The 13540-nt window shown below is 45.7% G+C and overlaps 1 pseudogene; it reads left to right on the top strand.

The window, feature by feature from the left end:
- The first annotated feature begins 13108 nt into the window (after positions 1-13108).
- Positions 13109-13226, top strand: LOC124546334 (annotated as a pseudogene).
- Positions 13227-13540: the final 314 nt, after the last annotated feature.

Raw genomic sequence — 13540 nt, forward strand, 5'->3', positions numbered from 1 at the left:
ATCGCCGTTTGTCCTCTGGGGTGCCGCCCTGTGTGTAGACGAGTTTAGAGACAATACGCCTCATCTGAGTGGCAACTCCACTCTAAAAAGCGATATCGGCGCGTGGCTGAACGTGTTCACACGCACACAAAGAGGAAAGTAGCGTCCTTTGTGAGCAGCTAATTAAACCCGGCCTGTCGACGGCGCTGATGGACAGCAGCTTTTATCTTCGTGTCAAAATGCGGCATTAGGAGCACAGAGAGAGAGAGTGTGCTATGAAAAAGTTTTGAACAACGCTTTCACTGTGCAAGCAATGTGAAGCGGGAAAAGGTCAAACTCAGTTCTGATCCGTCACAGAGAAATTCACATGAGCAGATTATTTCTGTCTCAAAGGGCTTGCCACAGTGGTAAAATCGGTTCCCGTCAGGTCACCGAAGTTGTGGGGCGTCGGGCTCGGCTGGCACTTGGATGGATCACTGTCCGGGTCTGCCGAGTGCCGTTGGTAAGTGGGATGCACTCAGCCCTCGTGAGCCCAATAGAGGAGCTATTTGACTGAGGAGTAGCCGGGAGAGCAGTGTGCTGACCACATACTCCTCCATATCTGCGTCTGGTGATGCCCTGTTCCGACAGTCTTTGCTTTTTTTTTTTTTTTTTTATAGATTGCATTTTGGCTATGTGTGAAAAGATGTTGTTAAGCCTCGTGTAAGAAGGAGAAACATCTACCAGCATGCGTCAGATTTGGACAGTGGCACTTTCGTGCCCTATTGAGACAGCATTTATAATTTCGTAATACTGCATCAGTCAGGATTCCACGACTGACATGCGATAATGGAATCCATGGGTCCAGGAGGGCCATAGTCAACGCCATGAAGAACTTAAACGGCCCCACGTGGCTAGCGCCCGAGAAGACAGACATGTGCTGTACAATATAAAGCAAACAATAATTATGATATTGTATCTAACTGTTCTCTGATCTACTTTTGTTGCTAACAAGATGGTGGTGGTAAGTACTTATGGGAGCAAACTGCTGAGGTCATCGGTCCCTATGCTTACACACTACTGCTCCTTAAATTAACTTACGCTAAGGACAACACACACACACACACACACACACACACACACACACACACGCTCGAGGGAGGACTCGAACCTCCGACGGGGGAAGCCGCCCGAACGGTGGCAAGGCATCCCTGACATCGCGGCTACCCCAAACGGCCAAGCAAGATGAGTGAACGCATCTACAATGTAAGTTTTCATGGCCGGTACTGACTTCACTTGAAACTTCTAGGCTAATAGGTCGTGATCGATGTGTAAAACTTTCTCTTAACGTTTCCTCTCCGACTGTGGGAGACACCTTCAGCGATAAACTGGCCAACTGCAAACAGTACTCGAGAGAGCACCAGATATATGGGCAGTGTAGAGGAGACGACAGTCCTTCCCATGGCGTCAGCCATGAAGTTATCTATGTAAATCGAAAAGCCACACATACTGACCGTTATGTTCATAACCACCACCGCAGGCAAAAAAGAGGTGTGTTTAAAACCTTGGTAGACAGGGCGTACATATTAAAAAGATGAGGTTGGACATCTATGGTCGACGTTTAAGAAGAATGGTTACTGTAACAAGGAGACAAATCGAGCACTTCGCCCTAGGGAGAAAATCAGGATAAGCGAGGAACAAGAGCTACACAAGGGGAAAGTTTTTCTTCCGTTCGAATCCTGCCTCGGGCATGGATGTGTGCGATGTCCTTAGGTTAGTTAGGTTTAAGTAGTTCTAAGTTCTAGGGGACTGATGACCACAGATGTTAAGTCCCATAGTGCTCAGAGCCATTTGAACCATTTTTTTCTTCCGTTCATTAGTAAGCTTACGGATCGCAGCGGAAAAGTATTAAGTAAGTATGGTGTGGAAACTACTTTGAGATACATCAGGAAGATAAAAGAATGTTTCAGATCGGCAAAAAATGCACTACATTATTTGGCTACACTGGGCAAATACAAAATTTCTTGTAGTTGTGGACTGGTTTATATTAGTACTGCCGGCCGGTGTGGCCGAGCAGTTCTAGGCGCTACAGTCTGGAACCGCGCGACCGCTGCGGTCGCAGGTTCGAATCCTGCCTCGGGCATGGATGTGTGTGATGTCCTTAGGTTGGTTAGGTTTAAGTAGTTCTAAGTTCTAGGGGACTGATGACCTCAGAAGTTACGTCCCATAGCTCTCAGAGCCATTTTTTTTTTTTTTTTTTTTTTTTTGAACACAAGAGGAATTGCCACCTGAGACGTACGGATAAGTCGACCACACCGGAACATGTTTAACAAGAGGGTGGTCGTGAAATAAAATTCAGTGAATGGAGTGTCATACTAAAAACATAGCAGTATCATGCGCACATGTACAGGGAGGCTATTGAGATTTATAAACACCGTAGTAATTTCAACAGGAAAGAGGAACGTATTAAATTACACTCCTGGAAATTGAAATAAGAACACCTTGAATTCATTGTCCCAGGAAGGGGAAACTTTATTGACACATTCCTGGGGTCAGATACATCACATGATCACACTGACAGAACCACAGGCACATAGACACAGGCAACAGAGCATGCACAATGTCGGCACTAGTACAGTGTATATCCACCTTTCGCAGCAATGCAGGCTGCTATTCTCCCATGGAGACGATCGTAGAGATGCTGGATGTAGTCCTGTGGAACGGCTTGCCATGCCATTTCCACCTGGCGCCTCAGTTGGACCAGCGTTCGTGCTGGACGTGCAGACCGCGTGAGACGACGCTTCATCCAGTCCCAAACATGCTCAATGGGGGACAGATCCGGAGATCTTGCTGGCCAGGGTAGTTGTCTTACACCTTCTAGAGCACGTTGGGTGGCACAGGATACATGCGGACGTGCATTGTCCTGTTGGAACAGCAAGTACCCTTGCCGGTCTAGGAATGGTAGAACGATGGGTTCGATGACGGTTTGGATGTACCGTGCACTATTCAGTGTCCCCTCGACGATCACCAGTGGTGTACGGCCAGTGTAGGAGATCGCTCCCCACACCATGATGCCGGGTGTTGGCCCTGTGTGCCTCGGTCGTATGCAGTCCTGATTGTGGCGCTCACCTGCACGGCGCCAAACACGCATACGACCATCATTGGCACCAAGGCAGAAGCGACTCTCATCGCTGAAGACGACACGTCTCCATTCGTCCCTCCATTCAAGCCTGTCGCGACACCACTGGAGGCGGGCTGCACGATGTTGGGGCGTGAGCGGAAGACGGCCTAACGGTGTGCGGCACCGTAGCCCAGCTTCATGGAGACGGTTGCGAATGGTCCTCGCCGATACCCCAGGAGCAACAGTGTCCCTAATTTGCTGGGAAGTGGCGGTGCGGTCCCCTACGGCACTGCGTAGGATCCTACGGTCTTGGCGTGCATCCGTGCGTCGCTGCGGTCCGGTCCCAGGTCGACGGGCACGTGCACCTTCCGCCGACCACTGGCGACAACATCGATGTACTGTGGAGACCTCACGCCCCACGTGTTGAGCAATTCGGCGGTACGTCCACCCGGCCTCCCGTATGCCCACTATACGGCCTCGCTCAAAGTCCGTCAACTGCACATACGGTTCACGTCCACGCTGTCGCGGCATGCTACCAGTGTTAAAGACTGCGATGGAGCTCCGTATGCCACGGCAAACTGGCTGACACTGACGGCGGCGGTGCACAAATGCTGCGCAGCTAGCGCCATTCACGGCCAACACCGCGGTTCCTGGTGTGTCCGCTGTGCCGTGCGTGTGATCATTGCTTGTACAGCCCTCTCGCAGTGTCCGGAGCAAGTATGGTGGGTCTGACACACCGGTGTCAATGTGTTCTTTTTTCCATTTCCAGGAGTGTAGATGAAATTTGGATGACAGCGTTGCACCTTAAGAATGGTGCTCGATTACTTTCAATCAAAAAAATTGTCATTACCAAAGACAGTCTTGTAGCCAACGTCATGTGATGGATTGCGGCTATATGTTCAATGCTTCCTCGAGTCCTGATCGCGGTTCGCCGCTTTACCTCTGAAAATGTCAGACAGGAAGAAAGTTTTATACACCGGCTACAGCTTATTAGCTCGGAAGTTTCAAATGAAGTATCTAATTGGGTAATTTAAATGCTTTACGCGTGTGAAATGGCACGATATTTTGTTATTGCCGTTTTTAATGTTCATCAGCCGCCATCATTTTTTTAATCACAGAAACTTACTGTTTCACACCTACAGTGACGATACGAATTTTTGAAAGCGCTAGTTTTTGTTCCTCTCGTATTGTACATGATTGCTTTCTGGCCTTCTCTCCCGTTTGTATGCAGCTTTTTCAAATTGTATGAACAAATGATGTCTCTTACACTTGACGGTCACCTAAAAGATTCGCTTGTGCAGTCGGCATAAACAGATGTTAAGTATCCAGAATGAGATTTTCACTCTGCAGCGGAGTGTGCGCTGATATGAAACTTCCTGGCATATCAGCGCACACTCCGCTGCAGAGTGAAAATCTCATTCTGGAAACATCCCCCAGGCTGTGGCTAAGCCATGTCTCCGCAATATCCTTTCTTTCAGGAATGCTAGTTCTGCAGGGTTCGCAGGAGAGCTTCTGTGAAGTTTGGAAGGTAGGAGAAGAGGTACTGGCAAAAGTAAAGCTGTGAGGATGCGGCGTGAGTCGTGATTGGGTAGCTCAGTTGGTAGAGCACTTGCCCGCGAAAAACAAAGGTCCCGAGTTCGAGCCTCGGTCCGGCACACAGTTTTAATCTACCAGGAAGTTTCAGATGTTAAGTAATTTAGTATATTACATATCAGCTAAGTTTATATCTGTATACAACACAGTCGACATAATTGTCTTGAGGGGTTCAGTAACTTTATAGATATTTAAGATCATTCTCATTCATTGTTCCATCCAAGCTGTATATTTTTAAATAGATCACATGTTTTGAACCCTCTGGATTATCTTCAGGCCTGAGTAGTTTTGTCAGCAGCCCGTTTTATTTACTCCGAACCGTATATCAGAGCAGTCTGATATGTGCTTTTGAGTACACAAGACGAGTTCCTGACTAATCTTCTAAGATCTGAAGATGATCAAGAGTACTCTGTTAAGTGGTTCTCAGTAGACAAGATGGGCTGCTGACTCAATTCTTCTGATATGTGTTTCTGAGTACACAAGATAGGGTGCTGACTCAATTACTGAGATCTGTAGATAGTCCAGAATAGCTAGGTATGTGGTTCTGACTAGACAAGACGAGCTGCTGACTCACCTACTGAGATCTGAAGATCATCCAGAGTAGTCTGATACGTTGTTATGAGCAGACAAGACGGCATGCTGACTCAACTACTTAGATCTGATGATGATCAGGAGTACTCTGATATCTGGTTCTCAGCAGACAAGATGGGCTACTGTCTGAACTACTGATATCTGTTGATGATACTGAGAACTCTGACACCTGGTTCTGAGTAGACAAGACAGACTGCTGACGCAACCACTGAAAACTGAGGATGATCAAGATCACTCTGTATCTACTTCTGAGTAAAAAGATAGGCTGCAGACTCAACTATTGAGATTTGAAGCTGATCTAGAGTAGTATGATATGTGGCCTGAGTACACAAGGTGAGCTGCTGACTCAACTACTGAGATCTGAAGATGATCCAGAGTAATCTTATATGTGGTTCTCGATAGACAAGATTGGCTGTTGACTCAGTTACTCTTATATGTGGTTCTGAGAACACAAGATGGGCTGCTGACTCAACTACTGAGATGTGAAGATGATCGAGAGTAGTCTGCTATGTGGTTCTGTGTAGACAAAACGAGCTGCTGACTCAGCAAGTGAGGTCCAAAGATGATCCAGTCTGATACGTGGTTCCGAGTAGACAAGATTGGCTGCTGACACAATTACTGAGATCTGAAGATAATGTTCAAATGTGTGTGAATTCTTAAGGGACCAAACTGCTGAGGTCATCGGTCCCTAAGCCTACACACTACTTAACGTAACTTAAACTAACTTACGCTAAGGACAACACATACACCCATGCCCGAGGGAAGACTCAAACCTCCAATGGAGGCAGCTGCCCGGACCGTGACAAGAAACTTCAGAGCTCATGGCTACCCATTGTGGCTCTGAAGATAATCCATTGTAGTCTGATATGTGGTTCTGTGTAGACAAGATGAGATGCTGTCTCAACCACTGAGACGTAAGAATGATCCAAAGTACTCTGATAAGTGGTTCTTAGCAGACAAGACGGGATGCTGACTCACATACTGAGATCTGAGGATGAGACAGAGTACTCTGATATGTGGTTCCCAGTAGATAAGATGGGCTGCTGACTCAGTTACGCTGATATGTGGTTCTGAGTGCACAAGATGGGCTGCTGACTCAATTACTAATCCATTGCAGTCTGATATGTGGTTCTGTGTAGACAAGACGAACTGCTGTGTCAACCACTGAGACCTTAGGATGATCCATAGTACTCTGATAAGTGGGTCTTAGCAGACAAGACAGGATGCTGACTCACCTACTGAGATCTTAGGATGAGACAGAGTACTCTGATATGTGGTTCCCAGTAGATAAGATGGGCTGCTGACTTAGTTATACTGATATGTGTTTCTGAGTACACAAGATGGGCTGCTGACTCAATTACTAATCCATTTCAGTCTGATATGTGGTTCTGTGTAGACAAGACGAACTGCTGTGTCAACCACTGAGACCTTAGGATGAGCCAAAGTACTCTGATATGTGGTTCTGAGTACACAAAATGAGCTGCTGACTCAATTACTAATCCATTTCAGTCTGATATGTGGTTCTGTGTAGACAAGACGAACTGCTGTGTCAACCACTGAGACCTTAGGATGATCCAAAGTACTCTGATAAGTGGTTCTTAGCAGACAAGACGGGATGCTGACTCACCTACTGAGATCTTAGGATGAGACAGAGTACTCTGATATGTGGTTCCCAGTAGATAAAATGGGTTGCTGACTTAGTTATACTGATATGTGGTTCTGAGTACACAAGATGGGCTGCTGACTCACTTACTAATCCATTGCAGTATGATATGTGGTTCTGTGTAGACAAGACGAACTGCTGTGTCAACCACTGAGACCTTAGGATGATCCAAAGTACTCTGATAAGTGGTTCTTAGCAGACAAGACGGGATGCTGACTCACCTACTGAGATCTTAGGATGAGACAGAGTACTCTGATATGTGGTTCCCAGTAGATAAGATGGGCTGCTGACTTAGTTATACTGATATGTGGTTCTGAGTACACAAGATGGGCTGCTGACTCAATTACTAATCCATTGCAGTCTGATATGTGGTTCTGTGTAGACAAGACGAACTGCTGTGTCAACCGCTGAGACATTAGAATGATCCAAAGTACTCTGATAAGTGGTTCTTAGCAGACAAGACGGGATGCTGACTCACCTACTGAGATCTTAGGATGAGTCAGAGTACTCTGATATGTGGTTCCCAGTACTTAAGATGGGCTGCTGACTTAGTTATACTGATATGTGGTTCTGAGTACACAAGATGGGCTGCTGACTCAATTACTAATCCATTGCAGTCTGATATGTGGTTCTGTGTAGACAAGACGAACTGCTGTGTCAACCACTGAGACCTTAGGATGATCCAAAGTACTCTGATAAGTGGTTCTTAGCAGACAAGACGGGATGCTGACTCACCTACTGAAATCTTAGGATGAGACAGAGTACTCTGATATATGGTTCCCAGTAGATAAGATGGGCTGCTGACTTAGTTATACTGATATGTGCTTCTGAGTACACAAGATGGGCTGCTGACTCAATTACTAATCCATCGCAGTCTGATGTGTGGTTCTGTGTAGACAAGACAAACTGCTGTGTCAACCACTGAGACCTTAGGATGATCCAAAGTACTCTGATAAGTGGTTCTTAGCAGACAAGACGGGGTGCTGACTCACCTACTGAGATCTGAGAATGATCAAGATTACTCTGATATGTGGTTCTGAGTAGACAAGACGTGCTGCTGACTCAACTACTGATATCTGATGATGATCCAGATACACTGGTTCTGAGTAGACAATATGGACTGCTGACGCAACTACTGAGATACAGAGTACTCTGTATGTGGTTCTGAGTGGAAAAGATAGACTGTTGACTCAATTATTGAGATCTGAAGATGATATAGAGTACTCTCATATGTTGTTTTGCTGTTCTGGGAAGACAAGACGGGTTGTTCACTCAACTACTTAGACCTGAGGTGGTCAGATTACTCTGATATGTCGTTTTGAGTAGGCAACACAGGTTGCTGAAGTAGCTATTTAGATCTTTAGACGATACGAGTACATAGTGATCAAAACACGTAATCTAATTAAGAACATACATCTGATACGGAACAATGAGTGAGAATTATTTTAAATCATATCTGTATGTATTAATTAGGTTACACTGTTACTTACTTTCGTCTGAAACGACTATGATATCCTACAATCGATACATCCCACTCAACAGTAGCCGACCGGGATGTTCACATGTGTACTTTTTCCACTAAGCTGTCCTTTCTGGAGTGTCCAGTGCAGCGCAGCGTCGTTTTTTTCCCCCAGTATTTACTGCCGGCTGTGCTTATACTACCAGGTGGGTGCTGTGGATGATGAAATTTCCGTGTCTGCGCGATCTGGCTCTTGTACATGTAGCAGTATAGAAAACTTCCCGTACTGTCGGTCATGGGATAGACAATTGTCGTGAAACTGCACGAGCACTAGTGCTGCCAGGAGCACGTGCTGCATCGTCAGTTACAGGAAAAGCAACCGAGTCAGTAACTACCACTGGGACAGGACGCCTTCTTCTTCAGGTGCCACACCAAGTTCACATGTGTTTTCTAATTTCATTATCACCTTCTTTAAATCATCTACATCAGGCTTCTCCTCAGACCTTTCAGTCGGCTATACTCTCTTAATGCAGTACGCTAGTTGTTGCCGTTCACATAAAGCACGTTCATTAACAGTGGACGGTTTCTTTTTTCGACAGCCGTACTATTCACTCACGTTATGGTTTGTCAAACAACAGCGCGGATGTCGTCCCCTCACACAGTGTACAGCGCCAGATTTGCATCTGGTTCTATAATTGGAGCTAATTTGTTTTCAGCGTAAATCGGTTGTGCATTAACGCATTAGTATATCTACCAAGTTTGCTTTAATGCGATAATTACAGCCCATACTGGACCTCCGCGAGTAGTGTGCAGATTAATTACTGTAACCAACCGGTACCAGGCGGTCGGCGAAGTCTCTGCCTGTGCTCGTTGTGCTCCTGGGTGTGCTTTTGGCGTCATACAAGGAAACTAATACATACTGAGTCACGACACCGTCTCATTTTTGTCACTTTGGGAGAGCTAGGTACAAAGACTATGGTGAATTTCTGGTGTAATCTGAAGAAGTCTATTTACAACGAAACCGGATGAGGCGTAATCAACGTACCTGAAACGCATCTGTGGTGACTTTTACATTATTCAGCTGCTGAGCACAAAGTGGTGGAGGCTATGTGATTACTAGAACGTTACGAGAACTCTTCCCGCGGTGCCATGCCGAGCTGTGCTCCCATTTCGGAAGCGTCAGACCGACCAAAGCGTAGCGATGGTGCACTGCCCCCCCCCCCCCCCCCTCCCACAGTCCCGAAATTCTCCGGGCTAGACTTCCCTTTTTCAGATGAGCAGGCGATCAGTTGTACCACACTCTTAACATCAGAGGGTTGCGACACTCGCTGCTCTGAGAAATTGTCGTCTTACAGCAGGAGTGACACCTGCGCTCCTAGCGGCGAGAGGGCCAGTCGTCTCGTAAAGTCATATACGCTGGAACAATAACGTTTACGCCTGAAGCGTTCGTACGATCCCAAGGGACATGAATGATAGTAAAATAAATGTCAACGGAACCAAAAGTCATCAATGAAATGTTGCCAACTACAATGTATTCATGAAGAAACACTTCCGAGCTTATTTTCGTCTATCCGTTTCGCTCCCCACCCCCTTTCTCCACCTCCATCCCAATTTACTTTTCAATCACATCCTTAACTGGCTGATCAATAAATCAATATCATATCTTCTTTTAGTATTGGGATCCAATATTTCTTAAATATATGTTTCTCTCTCTTCTTCTGCTATCTACGGTTTTTCTGTGGCTCTCTTTCCTTATCATAAGTGCTTTCCTCGCCTTATGACAATTCTGCATATTCTTAGATTTAACGCTGTCGTGATAGATGGGGTATACACACTGTAAGAAAAAGGAATGACGCAGCACGAACGAATTATGGGAACAGGACGGAAGCCGGTATATGTAATGTAGATGCACAGAGAAAGAAATGTTTACAATTGAGAAAAGTTGGATGATTTATTCAAGAGAAAGAGCTTCAAAAATTGAGGAGGCAGTCACGCGCTGGTCCACCTCCGGCCCTTATGGACGCTGTTATTCGGCTTGGCATTCATTGGTAAAGCTGTTGAATGTCCTCGTGAGGGATATTGTGCCAAATTATGTCCAACTGGCGCGTTAGATCGTGAAAATCCCCAACTGGTTGGAGGGCCCTGTCCATACTGCTCCAAACGTTCTTAATTGGGAGACATCCGGCGACCTTGCTGACCAAGCACGAAGACAACCAGTAGAGACTCTCTCGATGTGTAGGCGGACATTATCTTGCTGAAATGCGAGTCCAGGACTGTATTCTGACGATTGAGTTTGAACGGTATGCCTCAGGAGGACATCCAGAAACTTTATCAATAAATGGCATGCCAAATAACTGCTCGCGAAGGGCCAGAGATGCAGCAACGCGTTATTATTTGCTCAATTTGTGAAGTTATTTCTGTTTAATAAATTATTAAATTTTTTCATGAAATTGTAATCATCTGTTCGTCTGTATATGCCCACCACATCTAACGATTTCCGATCCAATTCCGATAATTCCTTCGTAGTACGTCGTTTTTTTCTCGTAAAGTATAAAAGCGTAATACGCAGTTTTGAACACTAGAACATCTAGATCCCACACCTCTGAAGTGGTACTATCTAGACAGAAGCTTTCGGAGCACGGAGAAAAAATACTACCTACTACGGAGTGGAAGGCTGTGAGCGATCAAATGGGCACAGAGCGTGCGTTTAACGAAAATCGGTTCAAAAGAGCGTTTTCTCCGTTCCAAGACCATCTGAGGCAACTATTTGTGTTTTCTTATACACCAGCAACCCCTACGTCCTATTCTTTAAAGAACTCAACCCCCATGTCTAAAAGAACTTCAAAAGTCTGATTACTTTACAAATCAGTTAACGGGCTACTACATATCTGACGTTAAGCAAGTAAGCGAGAAAAATTTTCCTGTACGTTTCAAATTATGTGCCAAGTTTGTTTGAAGTCGCTACGTGCTCTCACTCACAAATAGCGAATGAATATACACTATGTGATCAAAAGTATCCGGACACCTGGCTGAAAATGACTTACAAGTTGGTGGCGCCCTCCATCGGTAATACTGGAATTCAATACGGTGTTGGCCCACCCTCAGCCTTGATGTCAGCTTTCATTCTCTATGCTGGAAGGTTTCTGGGGAATGGCAGCCCATTCTTCACGGAGTGCTGCACCGAGGAGAGGTATCGATGTCGGTCGGTGAGGGCTGCACCAAGTCGGCGTTCCAAAACATCCCAGAGGTGTTCTATAGGGTTCAGGTCATAACTCTGTGCAGGCCAGTCCATTACAGGGATGTTATTGTCGTGTAACAACCCCGCCATAGGTGCTCGATCGTGTTGAAAGATGCAGTCGTCATCCCCGAATTGCTTTTCAACAATGAGAAGCAAAAAGGTGCTTAAAACATCAATGTAGGCCTGTGCTGTGATAGTGCCACGCAAAACAAGGGGTCCAAGCCCCCTCCATGAAAAACACGACCACACCATCTCACCACCGCCTCCTAATTTTACTGTTGGCACTACACACGCTGCCAAATGACGTTCACCGAGCATTCCCCATACGCACACCCTGCCATCGGATTGCCACATTATGTACCGTGATTCGTTACTCCACGCAGTATTTTTCCACTGTTCAGTCGTCCAAAGTTTACGCTCCTTACACCAAGCGAGGCGTCGTTTGGCATTTACCGGCGTGATGTGTGGCTTATGACCAGCTTCTCGACCGTGAAATCCAAGTTTTCTCACGTACCACCTAACTGTCGGCGGTCTCTGTCAGTCAGCAGACGAGGTCGGCCTCTACGGTTTTGTGCTGTACGTGTCGCTTCACGTTTCCACTTTACTATCACATCAGAAACAGTGAACCTAGGGATGATTAGGAGTGTGAAAATCTGGCGTACAGACGTATGACACAGCTGACACCCAATCACCTGACCACGTTCGAAGTACGTGATTTCCTCGGAGCGCCCCATTCTGCTCTCTCACGATGTCTAATGACTACTGAGGTCGATGATATGAAGTACCTGGCAGTAGGTGGCAGCACAATGCATCTAATATGAAAAAAGTGTTTTGGAGGTGCCCGGATACTTTTCATCACATAGTGTAGTTTGGGTGACTTGCTCTCCGTGACTTGCCTCGAGATATATACACAGTATCTAAATCTGATACTTGTCTTACCGTGTTAAACTTTTAACACAGGTTTAAACTTCTTAATGAGTAGGTTATTACACGACTTACAATTTTTGAATTTTCAATAACTGCATGGAGTATTGAAAATAATTTTTTGTTGCCTCTGAGAGCTAATAAATAATCGTCTCGCTACTAGCATCGTGGCTTGGTTAGCTGTTTAATAATACGGGTCATGTAAGAGTAGATTTTTTTGAAACATTAATTCACTCCTCAGTAATTATGCTCATTTATACATAATTTATATTTAGTGCAGCGTGTATGTGCCAGCAAACATCCTGGAATTTGGAAAGATTAGCATGTGAGTTGCCAAAACCATCTCGAAAATTTATGTTGAAAATTTGTGTGCTATTTTCGTGTTACTGATTGTCACCAGCATTAATCTGTTCTGGCATCGATGTCTCGTACTTATGAGTTTTGTGTTTATTTTTTCTTGACAAATGTAAATTTAATGTTTATCTTGTTCCATGGTCATGGACAGAGTTGTTTGTACAGTAGTTATCAAGCTTACTTTTGGCTAATAATGATCCCAACCTCGCCAACGGCCTTGCCGCAGTGGTCACACCGGTTCCTGTCAGATTACTGAAGTTAAGCGTTGTCGGGCTGGGCTAGCACTTGGATGGGTGACCATCTGGTCTGCCGAGCGCTGTTGGCAAGCGGTGAGCACTCGGCCCTCGTAAGGCAAACCGAGGAGCTGCTTGACTGAGGAGTAGCGGCTCCGGTCTCGTAAACTGACATACGGCCAAGAGAGCAGTGTGCTGACCACACGCCCCTCCATATCCGCATCCGGTGACGCCTGTGGGCTGAGGATGACACGGCGGCCGGTCGGCACGGTTGGGCCTTCATGGCCTGTTCGGACGGAGTTTAGTTTAGTTTAGTTTTAATGACTCCAACCTCAGTTTTGCAAATAATCGAACTCCATTGTACAAAACGTCTGACCACTTTAGAAACGCGTTAAATATTTGATGT

The sequence above is a fragment of the Schistocerca americana genome, chromosome 8, assembly GCF_021461395.2.
Source record: "Schistocerca americana isolate TAMUIC-IGC-003095 chromosome 8, iqSchAmer2.1, whole genome shotgun sequence".
Classification (NCBI taxonomy): domain Eukaryota; kingdom Metazoa; phylum Arthropoda; class Insecta; order Orthoptera; family Acrididae; genus Schistocerca; species Schistocerca americana.